Source organism: Cololabis saira, chromosome 19 (assembly GCF_033807715.1).
Source record: "Cololabis saira isolate AMF1-May2022 chromosome 19, fColSai1.1, whole genome shotgun sequence".
NCBI classification, from domain to species: Eukaryota; Metazoa; Chordata; class Actinopteri; order Beloniformes; family Belonidae; genus Cololabis; species Cololabis saira.
The window spans coordinates 31,800,573-31,821,425 of NC_084605.1; the positions used below are offsets into that span (position 1 = coordinate 31,800,573).

Sequence of the window (20,853 nt, forward strand, 5' to 3'; positions counted from 1 at the left end):
TAGTGTGAGGGATAAGCACATCGTTAGGACAAGGTTAAAACGATGCTACATTGTGTTAAAGCGAATCCGCCAGTTAAAGCCTAAACAATCATCTGGCTTTCAGCGTCTCCTCTGCAACCACCCAGCGTGCATTAGCAGATTTACTGGAGCTCACTGGAGGATGCCTCTGGAGCACTTGTGCTCCTCCTTCTGCCTCTCGTTCCCTGCATGCAGAGTGGCCCACTTAATGCATTGTAATGGTTGACCATTATTTACGCAGGGGATAAACAAAGAGAAGCGAGGAATTGATGGAGTAATCCACTCTTGCAGTCATTAGGCATTGAGATGGAGGAGCTGTTGGAAGCAGCCTGCGCCTTATGCCTCTCGAGTAGAGCAGCTAATGGAAATGGGACTCATTAAGACACCTTATACTCCGACGCACCCAAGATCATGAGGAATTGCTAATTGATTGTCGTTAGCGTTCTCGCAATGAGACGCTCTGCCTGTTTTCTCATTTGTTATGAGCAGCTTTGTTTTCACCCCCCCACTCCCCTTCCCGCCGTCTCCTTCCCTTCATTATTGATACTTTTCTTTTTTATTCACCCATTTTGCCATGAGAGTCCTCAGCAACTGAATCACCCCACCGCTGTTGTACCCCTTGTTAGCTGCGACAATTGCAGCCATAAGGAAGCCCACACGTGCGACGCGCGGCGCTACCAAGGCTGGAATAGTTGCCTGAGTTAGGAGTAGGGCTGCACGATTAATCGTTAAAAAATTGCGATCTCGATTCATGCTTGAACGCAATCTCATTTCCAAATGACGACGATTTAAAAACATTTATTTTTTTTTTTTTTTTTAAAGGGTGCCTGAAAGGGTGTTCAACTCAGGGAGGAACAAATATTGTTCAAAATTGTTATTATTGTTTAAATTATTCAAAGGTTTGTGTAAAGAGATGTTTATTGTTATTATATTTTTGTTCAGCTGTTGCAAAGTTAAAGTAATAAGTGTAATACATTTTATATTGGAAAAAAATCGTGAGAGAATCGTGATCTCAATTCTTTTTTTTTTTTTTTTTTTTTTTTTTTTTTTTAAGATTTTTTTTTTAAAGATTTTTTTGGGGTCTAGTGGCCCTTTATTGAGATGCAAACTGGAAAGGGGTAGAGAGAGAGAACGGGGAAGACGCGCAGCAAAGGTGCGCGGGCTGGATTCGAACCCGCGACCGCTGCAGGAGGAGGGCTGTAGCCTCAGTATATGAGCCGCCGCTTTACCCACTGCGCCACCAAGCGGCCCAGTGATCTCAATTCTAAGCAAAAAAATCGTGATTCTCACTTTGTCCAGAATCGTGCAGCCCTAGTTAGGAGCGTTAAAAATGTTTGTAGAAATCAATATTTCGGAGTTGCTGACGATGGTACGTGTATTAAATACTCATGCCAAACAAAGGGGAGAAAATGTGCCCCAGCCAGCATGGTCATGCCTGAATGGCAGGGAGACGCAGGTCTCCCTCTGATTCTTATTGGCCCTGGAAATTCCTTCCGCTTTCCTCTGGAACCAGCAGATTGTGTTCATTTCAGCCTTTAATCATTTTCCCCTCCCGGTAGTAATGTGCTCTCTTTTTACTCCTTGGATTCCTCTGTGTAAACCCCCCCCCCCAGTCCTTTCTTCCCTCTCATTGCTTTTTTTTCTCCCTTCATAACAGGCAGAGGAGAAAATAATAAGGGAGGGAGATGAAGAATGAGGCTGAAAATGCAAATACAGGTTATTTCTTTAGATTGATCAGAGCTCATTACAACCTCCTCTCCTGTGCGACTGGCTGGAGGATCTGCCTGCTTCTCTGCCTTGTCTGTCTTCATTACGTGATGGTGAACCTTCCTCGGCTCTCAAGCTGAAATAGTTTAAAAAAAAAAAAACAGCAAAAAACAGCCAGGTGACCAAAGAGGGATCTCTTGCTCCAAGGCAAAGAATTTGTTTTGCAGATAAAGCTGGACAAAGAAAGGGAGGAAAGTAGGGAATGGGGGGGGGGCATCATTTTTATGTCCGTGGTCAGGCATTTCTTTGCTTGGCTGCTCTGCCAGCAGCCTACACCTCTATCTTCCCAGTGGGAGTCGCTACCACCTTCTCCTCTCTGATAGGGAAATACTGAAAACAAAGGAAGAAAAATACAAGCACCCTCTTGGGCTGGCCCCTGCTTTTGAAACAAGATATACTATAAAGGGAGGAGTAGGAGGGGGAACAATATTGAAGCCATCAATTCATGCAAGACTCACGAGCATCAGCTCACTCTTTGGAACTGGAAAAACACCATTTGCAAAAACACAGTCATTTACAGTGAAACTGCTTTCCTACAGCATGGGTCCTTTTGTCTGGATGTTGGTCAACGTGAGGCAGTTGTTTGTAATAGAAGTAAAAAACCTACAGGATGTAGGATAGCTTACATTATCCACTCGAAATACAAACAAGTGATGCTAGAGGGCAAACATACCGGAAAGTAATGCACAGCTGGAAGTAAATTACCTGCATTTGCATAAATTAAAAACCCTCAGATGGTGGTTGCTGTGATGCTGATCAGGTGGCACACAAGATGTATAGTTGCACATTTCTACTCTAGTGTGTGTGTGTGTGTGTGTGTGTGTGTGTGTGTGTGTGTGTGTGTGTGTGTGCTGCGCTGCTCCACATACAGTAATTACAGAAGGGGTGGTTAACTAGGCACCCGCGTTTGTGTTAATCAGTTGAGATTGAAGATTGGGGAGCTAACCGAGCTGCTGTCTCATGGCCTCTGAATGTATCATGGTAAAAAGCATTATCTGTAAACCTGTAATCATCTCTACAGCACTGCGGCGATGCACTTTACGTGACAGCATGCCACTGTCGGACCAAACAGATGTTCACAGGCGAGAGCATCAGTCAGTGCAGCACTTAGTCCTTAGCCTTATTCCAGTAAATTGATTTGATGAAATAATTCTGAGCAACATTATAATTATGTTTTTCTTTAACCATTTAGTTAGTTTTACGCATTAAAAAGTACTTAAGCTCTAAAAAATAAAAATTGACATGTCCCCATTTCAGTTTTCTTAGAATTAAGATCTAAGAATTATAAACCACCTAGACCAGGGGTCGGCAACCCAAAATGTTGAAAGAGCCATATTGGACCAAAAAACAAAAAACTAATATGTCTGGAGCCGCAAAAAATGAAAAGTCTTGTATCAGCCTTAGAATGAAGGCAGCACATGCTGCATGTTTCTATATTAGTTATAACTGGGGGAAGATTTTTTTTTCATTATGCACTTCGAGAAAAAAGTGGAAATGTCGAGAAAAAGTTGAAATGTCAAGAAAAATGTCGAAATTGCGAGAAAAAAGTCAAAATATCGAGGAAAAAGTCGAAATGTCGAGAAAAAAGTTGAAATGTTGAGGAAAAAAATCAAAATCTCGAGAAAAAAGTCGAAATATCGAGAAAAAAGTCGAAATATCGAGGAAAAAGTCGAAATGTCGAGAAAAAAGTCAAAATTTTGAGAAAAAAGTTGAAATGTCGCGATTTAAAAAAGGAAAGGAAAAAGCAAGAAAAAAAGAGAAAAAAAGGCAAAAAAGAAGAAAAAGGAAAAAAAGGAGAAAAAAAGAAGAAAAAAAGAAGAAAAAAAGGAAAAAAATTGTCAAACTTTTTTTAAAAAGCTCCAGGGAGCCACTAGGGCGGCGCTAAAGAGCCGCAGGCGGCTCTGGAGCCGCGGGTTGCCGACCCCTGACCTAGACTAACATAATCAACTACTAAAAGATAGCAGAAGCTGCAATACTCTATTAGGCAAAATCTTAGCTTGACTAGACTGAGCATGCTCAGCATGTTGATGCTGTTTAAAGTGTTTCATTAAGTTCGGTTGCTCTAAATGTTGTGGTTCTTGTTCCTTCACTGGTAATTTTCACCTAACAGACTGTGCAAATTGCTCTCTTTGTGTATTTCGCAGTCACAGTGAAAAACCTCCATAGCAAAGGAATTTTAATTGTAAGTATTTTATGTTGATGTGTTTACTGAAGGGGTGAAAACCAAAAAATTTGATTTAGTGGTTTCTGATCAGGTGTTCACCAAGGCAAGGCAAGTTTATTTGTATAGTGCAATTCAAGAACAAGGTGATTCAAAGGGCTTTACAGAGACTTCAATACATCATCACATAGAAGACAATAAGAAAATGAAAGGCATGATTTAAAATGTAAACTAATAGAAAAGAAAGAAAAGAAAACAATAGATAAAAACAGTAGTTAAGACATGATCAAGTTTTGAAACCCCAACGTAAAAGTAGCTTTATTCAAATGCAGCTGAGAACAGGTGAGTCTTCAACCTGGATTTAAATACACAGAACATTTCAGCTGATCTGAGACTTTCTGGGAGTTTTATCCAGACATGTGGATCATAGAAGCTGAATGCAGCTTCTCCATTCTGGTTCTGACTGTGGGAACTGATAAAAAACTGAATTTGATGACCTGAGGGGTCAGGAAGGTTCATGCTGGGTCAGAAGGTCACTGATGTATTTTGATCCTGGACCATTCAGAGCTTTATAGAGCAGCATCAGAACTTTAAAGTCTATCCTCTGACAGACAGGCAGCCGGTGTAAAGACCTCAGAGCTGGACTGATGTGGTCCACTTTTTTGGTCTAAGTGAGGACTCGAGCAGCGAGTTCTGAATGAGCTGATTTCATTAGGTGGACATGTAAAGATGCTGTTACAATAATCAAGCCTACTAAAGAGGAATGCATGGACTAGTTTTTCCAGATCCTGCTGAGACATCAGATCTTTTAACTTTGATATAGTCTTAAGGTGATAGTAGGCGGACTTTGTTATTGCCTTGATATGATTTTCCAAATTTAGGTCTGAGTCCAGCGCTAAACCCAGACTTCTGGCCTAGTTACTACTACTACTACTATTAAGATGGTGTCTTTTAAGACGTAGTTTTTTTGTATAAAGGGACTGTTGTGTTGGGTGGGAAGGGAACATTTAAAAAAATAAATAAAATAAATCTAGCACTGGCATGGCAGCACCTGTGTCCAGCAACCCACGGCTCCAGAGCCGCATGCGGCTCTTTAGCGCAGCCCTAGTGGCTCCTGGAGCTTTTAAAAAAAAATGTTGACTTTTTTTTTCTTTTTTTTTTTCTTTTTTTCTTATTTTTTCTTCTTTTCTTCTTTTTCCTTTTTTCATTTTTTTTTCTATTTTTTCTCCTTTTTTTCCTTTTTTTCCTTTTTCTTCTTTTTTCCTTTTTTTCTCTATTTTTTCTTCCTTTTTCCTTTCCTATTTAATCTCGACATTTCAACTTTTTTCTCGACATTTCAACTTTTTTCTCAACATTTTGACTTTTTTCTCGACATTTTGACTTTTTTCTCAAGGGCATAATGAAAAAAAAAAATCTTCCCCCAGTTATAACTAATATAGATACATGTAGCATGTGTTGCCTTCATTCTAAGGCTTATACAAGACTTTTCATTTTTTGCTGCTCCAGACATATTTGTTTTTTGTGTTTTTGGTCCAATACGGCTCTTTCAACATTTTGGGTTGCTGACCGCTGAACTAGACTCTCAGCAGTCTGACCAGCGCTGATCCATGTTGGACCCTCCTATTTGATTTCTTACTTGTGTTGTTCTCTCAGATGTAAGTTGCTTTGGATAAAAGTGTCTGCTAAATGACAGTAGTAGTAGTAGTAGTAGTAGTAGTAGTAGTAATACTACTGTAGGAGGCTACAGTATGGATAAGTCCTGGTCACACTGCTGTGAATCCAGTTGGACACAGGTGCTGCCATGCAAGTGGTAGATTTAAAGAAGCACCTTTAGCACCAACATCTTGAAGTAACTGTTTCCTGGAATGACATCAGTTTCTCCAGTAAACAGTTACTTCAGGAGTTGCTGCTAAAGGTGGTTGGTGGTTTTATAGATTGAAGCTCTGTGGTGACCCGTAATCGTTTCTCTTTGGCTCCAAAGACAATTACCTCAGCTTTGTTTTTGTTTAATTGGAGAAAGATTTTGTGGCAAATCCAGTCATTATTCTCCTCAATGCATTTACCAAGAGCCTATACAGGGCCTTGGTCTCCTGGTGACATTGTAATGTATATCGGTGTGTCATCTGCATAGCTATGGTAACTTAATTAGTTGTTCTCAATAATCTGTGTCAGTGGGAGCATGTAGATGTTAAACAGAATAGGTCCCAGGATGGAACCTTGGGGAACTAATTACACGTAATTATTGTCTGCTCAGATGTAAAGCTGCCTATTGACACTGTCCTGTTCTCTAACTATGTTTTTAACCAGTTTATCACAGTTCCAGAAAGACCTGCCCAGTTCTCCAGTCATTTGAGTAAAATATTATGGTCAACTGTATCAAATGCAGCACTGAGATCCAGTAAAACTAACACTGACATTTTTCCACTGTCTGCCTTCAAGCCTATGTCATTAAACACTTTGGGTCAGAGCATTCTCAGTGCTGTAGTGCTGTCTAAAACCTGACTGGAAGACATTATTGCAGTTTTTTTGTGTTAAGAATTTATTTAGCTGTTGTAAAAGGGCTTTTTCAGTGATCTTACTTAAAAATGGTTGTGAGATTTGAGATTGGCCTGTAGTTGTTAATTTGTGTATTGTGAAGAGTATCCTGTGAAGAGTAAACTGTTCTTAGTGGCTCTGGAAAAACACCTTTAAAGGCATTAAAGGCAAATAATGTGATCAGTCATCTTTTCTTAAATATTGTGCTTGATATGTACCGTCTGCACAATTCACATCCTTGTTTGTAATTACTTTTGTTTTTCATTCATTTCCATTAAACTGGAGTGTTTTATCACTATGAAGAGTTTAGCAGTTATTTCAGCATTATACCTGACCTTTAACCTTGAACTTTAACCTTTGCAAGGTACCTTTTGTGAAGCAAAGAAGCACATCTTGGCTGATGTTGCATGTCTTTAGCGTATTAACAACAGCTAAAAGTCTGACGTAGGTGTGATTTTTGCCCTGAGGTAACTGGAAAAATTGGAAAAGAACTATTGTTGAAAGAGGTGAGAAGGAGGTCAGGAAGTTACAGAGCTAATATTTATCAAAAACATATCGATATCTTTTGGTGCTTTTCAATTTATTTTGGCACATCTATCGTAAATAATGTGGCTAGTTTTTCTTTTTTTGTTTGATTTCCGGAGGTTATTTGAGGAATTATGTCTGAATTAACAGCATTTTCGTCACTTGGAGTAAAAAATAACTAGTTTTTTTTTTTGTTTTTTTTTTGTTCATTTTCTAATGTGGGATATTTTATTTTATTTTGTTTTAATTTTATTTATTATTATTATTTGTTGCTGCTTATTATCATTATTATTATTTGTAGCTGGAAGTAGGTGGTTTACACACCGGAATGTTATATTTTGATGTAATTAATGTGGCTGTGTAATCCCATGAGGGATGGGTCATTTAAATGTCCGGACACGAAAATAAAATCATTCATTCATTCATTCATTCATTCATTCATTCATTCATTCATTCATTCATTCATTCATTCATTCATTCATTCATTCATTCAGTAACTAATTCTTTAAATTGAAAACTAAAAATCTGTAAGCTTTCCGCTGCTTCGTATATGCACATTTGACCCGTCAGCGTGCTTTAAAATACCACAATATTTACCAGTAAAATGCAAATGTGGTCTACTGGAGGGTGTGATCTGCTGGATTGGCCTCTGAGAGCGGGCTGAGTGGACGGAGTGGACAGAAACCCTGTGACTCTCGGTGGTTTTGCTCCACAGAGCCAGGTGAGAGCACCTCCTCCCCAGGAAATGCCTCTCGTGTCACTGTCCAGGCTTTGTGGGTGGCATCTGGCTCACCGCTGGGGTTCATTGCCAGTTTGCGTGGAGTGACGTGGAGCCAGTAAAACCTGTAGCTGAACGGGGAGGACCGAGCCTGTCCAACTCCGGTGGTTGCAGTAACAAAGGGGATTTTGACTCCATGAGGACTCAATTAAACTTGGGAGGGCCTCTCTGAAGGAATAATAACAATGATAAATGCACCTCCGTGGCCAGCTTAAAAGAGACGGGGAGAAATGTTTTATTGTGGTGGCCTGTGTTGACACAATTTACTCCAGGCTTCTGTCTGGGTTTTTGCAGTATCAGGAGGAATATCTCACCTTGTGAAAGTATTTCTTTTTACCTTTTTTTTGTTTGTTTTTGATGACTTGGCTCTTTGAAATAACAATCTGTTCTTGCATGTGCTTTACATTCAGTGACTTAACGCAACTCATGGTAGAAAACCATTCATGTTTACATGCATGGACATATATAATTGGAATATATATTTTTGTATCGATAAACTTGACGGCAAATAATGTGATCAAGAAATAATATTTACCAAGTTGGAAGAAAAAGTAAAAGAAGCGCTGTTGCTCAGCCTCACCGGACAGCCGTATTTTTTTCACAAGGCGTTTTTGTTTTATGGGCATCCTCTATAAAAGGTCTTTTAACTCAAAGCAAAAGTAGTTTCAGAGCATTAAGGTACCCCAACAGCAACTGAAAAGTGCAAAAGCAAAGCAAACAAACCTTTGAAAAATGAAATGAAATGAAATAATAATGTGTTTTCCCATCTAATTTAAACACCTTGCAGATGCTAAACGTGGCCCACGTTCTCTTTATGTACTGTATACGTACCGGCAGATCAGTTACACACTTCATTGTGTGCCTGTGTGTGTTTGTCCCGTCTGTCAGGTAGTAATTTAAAGAAAAACTCCTTTAATTTGATAAGATTTGCACTTTGCCAGCAGTATATTAATTACTGCTTGTGGTTTCATACTGCCAGTCAGTCTTTGTCTGGGCACTTGAGCCTCCTCCTCACAGCGCTGCAGAGCCGTGTTATTGTACTTAAACAAATCAATTCTGTTGCAGTTGGGCTTTTTTTTTTTTTTTTTTTTTCTTCCCTTTTTCCTCCATCCCCCGTCATTATGAACTGTTTGCAGTGCAGAGCACATTGATTTTTAGCAGCCCTGGAAAAACTGTTGATGAATAGCACAGATGTATCTGGGGAGAATCTGGCTTTAAAAAAAGGAGGCACCCAGCGTCAGCCCCCTCCGCCTCGTCCTCCTCCTCCCGGCCGACCCATTGAGCCGCCAGCGCTCCTCCACTTTCTCTTTTCAGAGATCGACACTTCCAGCAGGGAAAGAAATGCAGCCTGAAAAATCTTCCAATCATAAAGAAAGAGAAAGGGGGGGGGGGGGGAAAAGAAGCACAAGACGCAAGGGACCACCCTGTCTCACTGAATGTGAAAATACACCTTGTTGTGAAGACCGTTTTTTATATTTGGAGCATTAGCCTTGTAATTTCAGTTTAAGCATGAGGTCAGAAACCAGAGGAGTTCTGGCTGGGGGGGCTGAGAACGGCTAGCGATGAAAATGATACTAAAACAAGACTCCAACAACAAAAAACAAAAAAACATGTCTTACATACTCAAATTCTACTTATAATTAAAGGTATTGTGACATGAAAAACAAATTTTTCTTGATTTTTTGTGTTTTGTTGGGTGTCTTGACATCAATTACACCCAAAAAACAACAAACTTTTAACATTCAGGCCCCGTTTACACGTAGCCGGGTATTTACAAAAACGGAGGCGTTTTCATGCGTTTTGGCCGTTCGTTTACACGGAAACGGCGGTCAAAGTCACCAAAAACGATCATTTCTGAAAACTCCGGCCAAAGTGGAGATTTTCAAAAACTCCGTTTTCCCGTTTGCGTCTAAACGGAGGAAAACGGAGGAAAACGGAGATTTAAGCTTCAGAACGTCACATTATGCACCAGAAACTCACCAGCGTCATGTGTGCGACCTGTGTTTACAATTAGTTTGGCCCCCGTCAATATTTTCTTGTATTTTACCTGTTTAATATTCTAAAGTCACACTTAAAAGTAACTCCCCCCCCCCCCCCGTCCAGCCTCCTGCTCATTCAAGCCTGTGAGCGCGTCAGCCAGCAGCATGAAGCCTGAATTATGGTTCCGCGTTAAATCGACGGCGTAGGGTACGCGGCGACGCACAAGGTACGTGCGCGTCGCCGCGTACCCTACGCCGTAGGCTCTGCGTTAATGTAACGCGGAACCATAAATCAGCCTTAACTGGAAGTTACACACGTGTCATTTGTTGATGTTTTTCCAGGATTCTGATTGGCTTGCATGACGTTAAGAGCGTTTTCATGCGGGTCCGTGTAAACGAGGATTTTTTTGAAAACGTAGAGGGGAAATATCCGTTTTTGTAAATACCCGGCTACGTGTAAACGTGGCCTCAGTGTATTGTGTGCTTTCTGGGATTTTTCGCATAACTATGCAAAAACGGCGCATCTGGTTTGGTGGCGGGTCGTTACGTATAGACCCGCTAAATCACCGCCCCCTCCACCCAGCTCCCTGCCTCCTCTCCTCTCCAGCGCACCATAAAGGCTGATTTATGGTTCCGCGTTACACCGACGCAGAGCCTACGGCGTAGGGTTACGCGGCGACGCGCACCGTACGCTGAACCCTACGGCGTAGGCTACGGCTTTTCCGTGCATGCTTCGCCTGTCGCTCCCGGCTTAACTCTCCGACGCCGCTGTGAGCGTATGGCTGGCTTGGAGGAGGTTTGGAGGAGGAGCGGAGCAATGATTGACAGGAAAGGGGGAAAAGGAAGCGTTTTTCACAGCGCAAAAAAACACTGTCATAAAAAGCCAGGAATGGAGTACTAGAGTGAAGTTTTTCTTGTTACACTCTTTTAGACACATTTGAGGGATGTTGGCCAAGACTTTTAATAGTGTTAAAAGCATGTTAAAAATGATGTCACAATACCTTTAAGCACAATGCAACTTTGATAATAATAAGAAAAATGGGAGGAAAAAAACCCTGTCGCTGCCGCCTTTTTCCTTTTCTTTGACTCTTCGACGAAAATAAATCTCATGATCTTCGAACAAAGAGGCCGAGTCAGAAGCCAAGCCTGCTACCTTAAAAGATGCTCTCCAAACACCACCTTAACAAGAGCCTTTATTCAAAGAGAGAACCTTAATTTAGCCGTGACTCACCCTCTAATCACCATCCCTTAAGACTGAAATAATACACTTCAACATCCAAATGGGACTTTTTCCATAGCGTTTAAGGTTTTGTGGCAGTAGACTCACCTCACCGACTCGGGTACTGCTACCTGATTTATTGAATCCAGCATGCAATTATTAAGTCAGTCATCATAAGTGTGCTCATTGATGGATTAGAAATAAGCTTTTCCAGTGACTCGTTAATGGATTTGGATACGTGATTCCTTACATTTTTAACCTTCGCCTCGCTTTCCAACTAATGCGCCGGTTTCCGAGCCCCCCAGAATGCCAAGGGCCCTGCCGGTCAGGCAAAGTGCTCAACTATAGCAATGGCCCGTCTTAATGGGCTTATCTGTCAATTGGAAGTGAGTTGTGACTGTGCCACGGCGGTGAACTTACTCCGGCGGTGGATGTTTATGGTGCCACGCTGATCATGGGGAAGTATCGGCTGCGCTTTTGAGTCGCCCTTCATGGGCACGAGAGCGTGAAGGAGCTTATCCGTGCAGAGAGGGAAAGTATCACAGGCGCAGATGGAAGCCACTCAAAGCCCAAAGGAATCTGTGGGAAGTGAAGTTGCCAAGTGGGCTTGATTTTTTCAGGGAAGGGTATGCAAATGAAATAATTCAGCGTTTGGAGACTGATGCATTTTTTCTTGCCTTAATCTGATTTTTTTTTTTTTTTCTTTTTCCTCAGGAGCAGAAGACAGGACGCGCTGGGCTGTTTCCTCCCCTGGTGTGTGAATGGGTGGGGGGGTTCTTCGTGGTGACAAATCAAGGCTTAAAAACAACACAGGTGAGTTTTCTTTTCTTGTTTTTCCGTGACGTATGACTTGGGAGTTGCAGAGCGCCGCTGATAAGTGCGCCGCGATTCAGTTGCTATATCCATTCACGCGTTTGAAAACTGGCGTGCATACGACAGTTTTAAACCCAAAGGTCTGGTAACAGGTCGAATGTTTAGCCGCTCCACCTTTTTTTTTTTTTACTAGAAGTAGCAATTTTTCGGTGCATAGGTGGTTTGTATCAGTGGACAAAGAGAAAGTTGTCTTTTACGTGTAAATTCATAAGGACGTTGCAGTAAATACTGTTTCACCTCATTAACAGGGCTTGATTTACTCTTTACACATATCGAGAGGACGGCGATAAATCACGAGTGCTCACATGTTTGGGTGGGTGTTGTTTTTTTTTTTTTCTTAGTCCCTGAGATTTACCAGGCTTTCCTGGGATGCTTATTTTTGCCTGAAATATTTCGAACCTGATCTCACAGCTGGATTCAGACAAAGCTATCACTGGAAATGGATACGGCCGCAGACTTAAAGACACCAGCTTTGTCCGCTCTGACGTGTCCCGTCCTCCGCCACGCTGGAGGGGTCTTGGGTAAACATGCGATGGCTGCGAGTTTGTGTGTGGCCGGTGTCGGCTCTGCTCGCCCAACATGTTGATTTCATCAGGAGCTCCTCTGGAAAAGGGGGTAGAGGGGGGTGGGGGGGGTTGCTCTGAGTAACAAAGTGCTTATGTACCATATGCAGTCTGAGCATGCACCGTAAAGAGGATCACGACCGTCCCTTTTATCACCAAGCCTCTATGCGCAACTTTTAGCTCAATACGTTAAAACTAAAAGTGAGAATTATGTCATGAAAAGGGGGGAATGTAATTGGTTTGTCCGCTGTATTATACAATACTGCTGTGGATTAGGATTTAGGACATCCAGGACACACACGCACACGCTTACTGAACAGATAAGAGGGGTTAATCTTGATTTGAGCAGTGTGAATGCTGAGAAATACGGCGGTCTGACAAACATCTGCCCGTCGCACAGCTGAGTGGGATAAACCAAAGTGATTATTGCGGAAATGTCAGGCGAGGTAGAGACAGTGATAGCAAGTGAAATGGAGGGGGATGTTACATGAACAGGGGGACATGGCGAAAAGCCTCTCAGCGAGATCTCTCACCTCGGGGACGGAGGTTTCTGTTGCAATGTTGCCTTTGTGCGAAGAAAAACAGCAACAGTCACTTTATGTCCTATAATCTTCAAAGATCCAGCGTGATTAAGGCTGCAGGATGATTACAAGCTCTTTCATCCTGCTTTTTTTCCTCCTTAGCCGCTAGAAAATCAAACAATGAATGCTTTGACGTTTGGCGTCAGAGAAATATCAACACATTTTCAGTTTAGACTTGTCACTTGTGTGTTACATAAAGCCTCATAATAAATCTTGTTACGGTATTTTCTGTTCTTCTAATTCAGGGGTCGGCAACCCGCAGCTCCAGAGCCGCATGCGGCTCTTTAGCGCCGCCCTGGTGGCTCCTGGAGCTTTTTCAAAAATGTTTGACCTTTTTTTTCCTTTTTTTTCTTCTTTTTTCCTTTTTTTCTTCTTTTTTTCTTTTTTTCTACTTTTTTTCTCTTTTTATTTCTTTTTTCTTCTTTTTTTCCTTTCCTTTTTAATCTCGACATTTCGACTTTTTTCTCGAAATTTAGACTTTTTTCTCGACATTTGGACTTTTTTCTCAACATTTCGACTTTTTTCTCAAGATTGTACTTCAACATTAATCTTGAAATTTCGACTTTTTTCTCGAAATATCAACTTTTTGCTCGACATTTCAACTTTTTTATCGAAATTTTGACTTTTTTCTCGACATTTCGACTTTTTTCTTGAGATTGTACTTCAACATTAATTTTGACTTTTTTTCTCGACATTTCGACTTTTTTCATGAAAGTTTGACTATTTCCTCGACATTTAGACTTTTTTTCTGAACATTTAGACTTTTTTCTCGAAGTGCATAATGAAAAAAAAACTCTTCCCCCAATAATAGCTAATATAGCTACATGCAGCATGTGTTGTCTTCATTCTAAGGCTTAAATAAGACTTTTCACTTTTTAAGGCTCCAGACATATTTGTTTTTTGTGTTTTTGGTCCAATATGGCTCTTTCAACATTTTGGGTTGCCGACCCCTGTTCTAATTGATTAGTAGACTAGTTCTTTCACCACAATGCAGTTTTCACATGGAACTGATAATCTCAAGGTTGCCAGGTTGGTCTTTTCTCTCCGCGGCTCCAGTTTAAATCCTAATGAGCAACGACTTTCCTGCGTGACATGAAGGTGCAGACTTTCTGTTAACTTCTCTAAAGGAAAAAGGGGGGGGAAGGGGAGGGGAGGGGGAAGAAATGGCCTTCCTGTCAGTGGTCTCTTTCTCTCTGTTCTTGTGAGATCTGGAAGTGATAAGCGAGAGGCCTCTGGTAACTGAACAGGAAGGATGGAGGGCCTGGCCCCTGCGCCCCTGCCTCTCTGTACTCGTGTCCCCCTGCTCGGGCAAACAAAGGCAGCAGAGCCCGCCACTTAACTCCACGTTCCAAAACACACAACCCCGTTAGGAAAATGATTGTCCCTTCACTTCTACTAAGGAGATTTTTGGTAAATATACGTAACAGAAAAGCATAGACTGCAGCCGCAGCAAAGCTCTGCTTCACACCTTCACCAGCAGTTCCCTCGTTCCCCTCACCAACGGTACGCAGAGGTGGGTAGTAACGAGTTACATTTACTCCGTTACATTTACTTGAGTAAGTTTTGGGAAATTTTGTACTTTTAGGAGTAGTTTTGAATCACTATGCTTTCTACTTTTACTTGAGTAGATTTGTGAAGAAGAAACTGTTCCTCTTACTCCGCTACATTAGGCTACGTTGAGCTGTTACTTTTCTTTTATCCCTTTTATCCGCGTACACGTCAATCTCATGACATCACTGGGTGATTCTTTGGGAAAAATGTTTTTTTTGCATGTTTTGTCACATTTACACAGACTCAAACACACACAGAGTTTCTATGAGTTCATGTTTGTTCTAGTTCTGCCTGGTTAAAAAAGAAAAGTACAAAGGCTGGAAATTTTGTGCTACTTGTGCTTAATTTATTTTTTTATTCTGTTATTATTTCATTATTACGACGGAGTATTAGGGCCAAACAAAAAAAACAAAAAAGGAAATTACGAGAATAAAGTCATAATGTAATGAGAATAAAGTCGTAAAATTACGAGAATAAAGTCATAATATTACGAGAATAAAGTCGTAAAATTACGACAATAAAGTCATAATATTACGAGAATAAAGTCGTAATATATTATAAATATATAAATATAACTTCACAAGATGCTCAATATTCTTCATTTTAACACAGGGAGAAGAAGCTCTTCCTGTTAGAGTTCTCATAAATTATATTCTCATAATATTACGACTTTATTCTCGCAACATTACGACTTTATTCTCGTAATGTTACGACTTTATTCTCGTAATTTTACGACTTTATTCTCGCAAAATTACGACTTTATTCTCGTAATTTTACGACTTTATTCTCATTATATTATGACTTTATTCTTGTAATTTCCAATTTTTTTTGTATTACTTTGGCCCTAATACTCCGTCGTACATTATTTATTAAAGTACTTGAATTTACTTTAAGATTAATTTAATTTAATTTAGCTATTTTTTATTTTTTATTTATTTTATTGATTTAATTTGCCTGAAGATGATTATTTAGTACTTCAGACGTTACTCAACAGTTACTCAGTACTTGAGCAGTTTTTTCAAGTACTTTTTTACTTTTATTCAAGTAATTATTTGGATGACTACTTTTTACTTCTACTTGAGTCATATTATTCTGAAGTAACAGTACTTTTACTTGAGTACAATCTTTGGCTCCTCTACCCAGCTCTGCCGGTACGTCGCTTGCCGTTCATAGTAAAAGTCCAGAGGTCTGAGCGAAAAGCAGCTAAACTGAGTGTGATCAAACTGTCGCAGGGACTCGGCATGGGTGTTTCCTGTAGCAAGGAACTCCTGCCATGTGCTGCTGAACTGATGACAAAAGATACAAGCTCAGACTTGGTGAGATTGTTGGCTGCACACTTGCGTTTACAAGATCTTTAGTTTTATAGATCATAGTGAGAAAACAGAAATGTTAGACATGGAAGTGTTGCTGTGAGGAATAAATTCCTTTTTGGGGGGATAAAGAGAAATGAACTACTGTAATCCTTGCGACGTTAATCTTTCTGGGGACAAGAGCCGTGTTTAGTTGGAAATAAAGAGATTAGGTACAGCTGAAAATAGGAAGATGTGCTTTGTTAAAGTACTATTTAAACTGTCCATACAGTTTCCTAAATTGTGTTTTAAATGTTGCTGGGGGGAGGGGGGGCAGCAGTTTTCTGTCAGTTCTTTTTTATGAAAGTGTTGTTTGGTTTCATTTTAAGTGGAAAAACAACAATAAAAGCATGATGAGGTTGCAAAATTTCAATCTGCATCTCAATAAAAAACAATAGGATCCGAGGATTTCACACGTGGGGCTTCGTGAAAGGCTCGATTCCGAGGTTCATTGTTGCCGTGTGTCAGATTAGTGACCTCGGAGCTGCGTGAGTAACTTGGCCCGAAGAGATAACGCAAGGTTTCCGTCTTCATTGTGCTGGAGATCCCTCTATCATCTCATCTTTTCAGGGGGGTTTTCCTCGGACTGAAACACTGACTGCGTTTACATTACTCAATAACCCTTTTAAAACCGGAATATTGGCAATAACCCGAATTTGCACGGCCATGTAAACACCAATAACCCCTTTGAATAACCCGAATTTGCTCATATTTGGGTTTTTAAAAACCCGAATATGACCCCTGGGTTACTCCTTTTAAAACCCGAATATTCGTTCATGTAAACGGAATATCCCGATCAAACGGAACATGAATTTGTTTTCTGCGCATGCTCTGTTTGCAAGGAATCCTGGTCTTTTGAGTCCAGGAAGTTCTTATAAACACGGAGAAACAAGACCAGGAGGAGACTAATCACTTCATAAATGTAATGAAATGAACATCTTGGCATTTGTAGACGGTAGAAAGTACCCGGATAGCCAGATTTACAAGAAGGTGAGCGAAAAGTTGCGTGAAGCAGCATTTGTTTTGAATTTGGATACAGGAAGAAGAAGCAGAAATGACGCTAATTGCGTCATCACGTTCTCCGCGCGTCACTGGTTTGATCCAGATATCCCGAATGATTAATTACCATGTATACAGAGATAACCCTGTTTGCTCACGCATGTAAACGGAATATTCCGAATGTTTCAGTAACTGGAATATTAGCAATAACCCGAATTTTGACTGCATGTAAACGTAGTCACTGAGTTTCCCTGCAATGCCAAACCGTGCTCTCCACAAATGTGGGAAACTTTTTCCAAGGCAGAGTTTGTTTGGAGGTGGTATTCCCACGAGAAAAACACGAGATAGCTTGCCAGGGTGACAGCTGAATTATTAGCCAATTAGTCCACCGGACGGAAAAAGAGGTGGATGAACAAGGCATCTGTCAAGAAAAGCATCCCTGTCTCCGCAGACAGGCGTCCTTAAACTGGCGCCCAGGAATCTCGAGAGGCCTCTCCCACTCGTGTAGGAGCCGGCGGGTTAAGGGTCAGGGATCATGAGAGGATCCGTCCTGGTGCTCCCTGGTTGTTGTGGACGACAGGGCCGCCCGTCCCTAGGAACAGAGCATAATACAGCAGCAGGACTCGGTGTACTGGACTAAAAATAAACGCGCCGTCATCTCCGCTCTCCCATAGACACTTGCAAACATAGACGCCTGGACTCGTGCTTGCACACGCACCCCAAACCAGTGCACGTCTGCAGAGGTGACCGCCGTAGCCGCCGGTTACATGTCAGGGGCGTGCGAGAACACGCATGACTGACAGTACAACGTGTCTGCGTGCTCAGGACAGATGTTCCATGGTTGGGGTTGACAAACACCAGGAGGAAACCGTTTAATAACAGTTGGCTCCGAGATGAACTTCATACCGTCCTGCGACCCGTTACAGTAAAACCTTTACATCTCACGTGTCTTTGTGTGAGTTATCAGCCTAACTCTGTTCAGACAGAGACTCCGGGAAGAAAAATGATTATTAAATAAATGAAACAGTGCTTGCTTCCTTTGATATAAAATTAAAGCCGATATCCTCCTGACACGCGGAGAACTTGTCAATTTCCTGCTCGTGATGAATAACCTGAATAAGCTACGCTTCACGGGCCAGCAAATTAATTAATCGAAAAATTTGTGATACGTTTAAGGGACACTTGGCATTGAAATGTTGGCTACCTTTGCTGCCGCTTCTTGAAATGTAATCACGTTGCCCTCTTCTCTGCTCGTTTGAGTCTATTTCTGTCACAAGTCTCATTTAACTGGTACATTTTTCTGTTGTGGAATACGACCAAGACCTAACAAGCTTGACTCGGTTTCTCTCAGCTTCTGTTAAATGCTCTATTTGTAATACGTCTGGATAAAGCTAATGAAAAGATGATAGTGGCGGCGCTGCAGGGCCTTGAATTAGCACATCAGCAGCTCCGAGTGCCATTAAAGTGGCACAGTTTAGATTTATTTACAGCAGGATGACTAATAGAAGAACCTGTTTATTGAAGTTAAGGTTGTTTTTTTTAGTCTTACTTCATTTCACAGGGTTAATTACGCCTTGGTTTTCAAGCATTGGATTTATTTTTTATCTTTTTGTATTCATGATTAAATTAAGTTATTGAAATGGCTTCAATGAAAAAAGGAGCTGCTATGTGGACAGTTATTGTATATCTGGTTGTGTCCGAGCACATGAGAGAACCGTGGTGTCAATGTGCTGCTTTCATTGCTAACATATAACCTAGATAGCCTCATTAAATTAACACAAAAAAGCCCAAAGCAGACTGTGGAGTTACACTTCACATTGTTTGTTCACATTGAGTTTGTGTATTAAGTAAGTATTTCTTATGCCTGGAAGGGGTTTTAGGACAAAAAGTTTCAAAAAGAACATGGCAACATAGTTTAAGTTTGCATTTGAAAAAAACAACTACTTCTTCTTTTGTCTCCCTTTTATATATTAACGGTTAATACCAAGTTTGGCAAAACCTAAAGGCAAGGCAGGGCAAGTTTATTTATATAGCACAATTCAACACAAGGTAATTCAAAGTGCTTTACATTGACATACAATTATGAATAAGAAGAGAAGAAGTAAAATAATAAAAAGCACAAGCTGTTAAAAATAAGGGCAGTAGTGTCCAGCAGGTAAGGCAACATTTATTCATTTTGATGTTGCAAAACCACACAACTTCTTAAACATTGTTCTTTTGGACAGAGGAGATGAAAGTGAACAGATAGCAAAAGATGTTAAATCAATGTTGAATCGATCAAAAAGGTTGATTTTTGGTTAGGGTCGATGATTGATGGTGGAACAACCATCAATCAATCATCCAATTCTAATACCAATGTGTAATCAATGTTGAATCAACGTATTCTGTTTGTCACGGACCACAGGCTTCAACATGGCTTCAACATGGATTAAATGTTTCTTCCAAACCATATTTCAACGTTGATTCAGTCATATTTTGCTATCAGGGTAGCTACTGCCATCATAAACAGCACCTCTGTTCAGCATGGCGGCGGAGGGGGAATGATTCAGGCTTGTTCTGCAGCCACATGACCTGGGCTTCTTGTAGGAGGTGCACCCTCAACCTGCAGGTCTACCTGTGTCTCATGTTAAAAGATCGTCAGGCATGCTGATAAATGTAATTTCAACTGGAGCGGAGAAAAGAAAAAAGACTTTGGCCCAATCCCAATACACCCCCTACTTTCTTCCACTAGCCCTCCCTCACTACCACTACCCCTAAAAAAGAAGGCACAGATTTTAAGGCACTTGAAATCTTCCCAGAGGCCTGTCCCAATACTCCCTCTACCCCTATCTTCGCAACATCGGGCAAACAAGTGATTATGTACATTCACTGAGTGAATGTTATGAAAGTAAAATATATATTTCTCGCTAGAAATGTAATTAAAACGCATTTTTATGCAGAAACTAACTCAAAATATTGATTTTATTCACTAAAAATAAGAAATGTCCACCATGTTTTTTTTTTTTGATTCAGTCCGCAAATGACGACGAAAAGCATTCTGGGAAATTTTTCTGTCCCTAGATCAAACTAGTGAGCATCGGAAATCCCTCGATCCGTAGGGACAGATTCATAGCCACTACACTACTTTTCTTCACTCCCCCTAGGTGGAAAGAGGAATTGGGACACCACTACCCTCACGGGAACGCGCAAAATTTAGGGGTAGGGCTGAAAAGTAGGGGTAGTGGGAGTATTGGGACAGGGCCTTTGTTAGCCTCCGTTAGAGGGCTATGAGGGTGACGAGGAGCAGCAGGACACGGGCCTGGGAAGAGGTTTCTAATGCAGGGGATGCTGCGTCTTCTGTGCAACCAAGCATTCGTGAAGTGATGTTGAAAATGGTTTAATATGAGGTTGGACTGAAGAAAAATCGTTTCAAGAAACGATGGGACGGACCAAAATTGTAACTATTTTAGGTTACTTGTAGGGAGATTGAAATTCGTTACGTTTCATGAAACAGAGGTAAACGGAGGTAAGTCAGGTTACTCCTCCCCCTTCTGATAGTTTTACTTTGATTTCTTATCCCATGCAACTTGATCATTAATATTGCAGGTATTCGTTCCCTCACCTTTCCCTGTAAAGCTAATCACATCCGAGTAGGCATTTAGTCAACCGTGGACTTCTATGTATACCAAAGCATTTTAATCAACTGGGAGGGACTGGAGCTGCTCAAGCTCGGCTGAGATTTGGTCATGTAACAGGAAGATGATCACAAACACATTGAATGCCTGAAAAGAAAGGAATCAAGGTGCAACGGTCCAGCCAAAGCCCTGATCGCAATCTTTTTTTTTTCATACCAAGAGCTGTGCACAAACAAATGTCTGCAAACTTAAATGAACTGAACAAAAGTTATAAAGAAGAGTGAGTCAAAATTCCTCCGCAATGATGTAAAAGTCTGATAACGTCATACAGAACACAGTTA

At 40.9% G+C, this 20,853-nt stretch overlaps 1 protein-coding gene across 10 annotated transcripts in view; it reads left to right on the top strand.

Annotated features, from left to right (window-relative positions):
* Positions 1–20,853, top strand: part of LOC133418761 (zinc finger MIZ domain-containing protein 1-like) — a 165,337-nt gene that overhangs the window by 39,870 nt on the left and 104,614 nt on the right. For all 10 annotated transcript variants that reach the window (XM_061707577.1, XM_061707576.1, XM_061707581.1 and 7 more), the window contains exon 2: positions 11,697–11,795. The gene's annotated coding sequence lies outside the window, so the exon portion shown is untranslated. The remainder of the gene's footprint in view (positions 1–11,696; positions 11,796–20,853) is intronic.